The sequence below is a fragment of the Salvelinus alpinus genome, chromosome 3, assembly GCF_045679555.1.
Source record: "Salvelinus alpinus chromosome 3, SLU_Salpinus.1, whole genome shotgun sequence".
Classification (NCBI taxonomy): domain Eukaryota; kingdom Metazoa; phylum Chordata; class Actinopteri; order Salmoniformes; family Salmonidae; genus Salvelinus; species Salvelinus alpinus.
The window spans coordinates 21933462-21933820 of record NC_092088.1 but is presented as its reverse complement, the minus strand read 5'-3'; positions in this window follow the sequence as shown (position 1 = coordinate 21933820).

Below are 359 nucleotides of genomic sequence, written 5' to 3'. Positions count from 1 at the left end.
TGTGTGTAACTTGTTTTTGTACAGCTGTTTAACTAGTGTGTGTGTGTGTGTGTGTGTGAATAATAGTGGATTTAAAGGTCTTATACCACCTCAAATATTATTTTTAATAATTTTTGAAAAGTTAACAAATCCACAAGAAATTCATACACTTTCTGATTTAGCCTATTATTGGGCCCCCGTCCCAAATAACTGCATGTTTCAGTATCAAACTTCACACATAAACCAAGATTATCTTTACAGTAGCCTAAGGCTGCTGCAACCTGGTGTCAGAGCATTTCGTATTATTATGTACGTAAATCAGAGACACTCCATTTTTAGTATAATGTCACATTTCGTATGGTATGTATTAATTTGTGGAT